The sequence below is a fragment of the Myotis davidii genome, unplaced genomic scaffold, assembly GCF_000327345.1.
Source record: "Myotis davidii unplaced genomic scaffold, ASM32734v1 scaffold150, whole genome shotgun sequence".
Taxonomy (NCBI): domain Eukaryota; kingdom Metazoa; phylum Chordata; class Mammalia; order Chiroptera; family Vespertilionidae; genus Myotis; species Myotis davidii.
This window is the reverse complement of record NW_006283437.1, coordinates 2,597,287-2,597,733: the sequence shown is the minus strand read 5'-3', so window position 1 is coordinate 2,597,733 and position 447 is coordinate 2,597,287. Positions and strand designations below refer to the sequence as shown.

The window sequence follows — 447 nt, the reverse complement described above, 5'->3', positions numbered from 1 at the left end:
CAAACCCGTGTGGAACAAGTCTGGGGTTAAATATCTGATTATAACTACATGGCATATTCCCAGAACTGGAATTTCTGGATCATATGGTAATTACATTTTTAATATTTGAGGAATGCCATGTTGTTTCCCACAGTTTTCGAAATGTTTCTTTTACGATCAGATAAAATACACATTATAGTAAAATTGCATAGCATTTTCTTATAAATGTATTTAGTAGCCCTCTGGGAGAGACCTGGCACATCTGGGTAGCGTGGCCGAGCGGTCTAAGGCGCTGGATTAAGGCTCCAGTCTCTTCGGGGGCGTGGGTTCGAATCCCACCGCTGCCAGGAACTCGTCTTTTGCCGCTTCTCACGGGGCCGTTTTGCGCAGTTTGGCGGGTGCTAAAGCGCCCCCTGCCGCCAGGCGGAGCGGGGCCGGGGAATGCGGCGGCGACGCCGGGCAGGCCGG

General features: G+C 50.6%; 1 non-coding gene across 1 annotated transcript; it reads left to right on the top strand.

The window, feature by feature from the left end:
• The first annotated feature begins 244 nt into the window (after nucleotides 1-244).
• TRNAL-AAG lies at nucleotides 245-326 on the top strand. Its single transcript has one exon. It is a non-coding gene; the product is annotated as a tRNA-Leu (tRNA).
• Nucleotides 327-447: the final 121 nt, after the last annotated feature.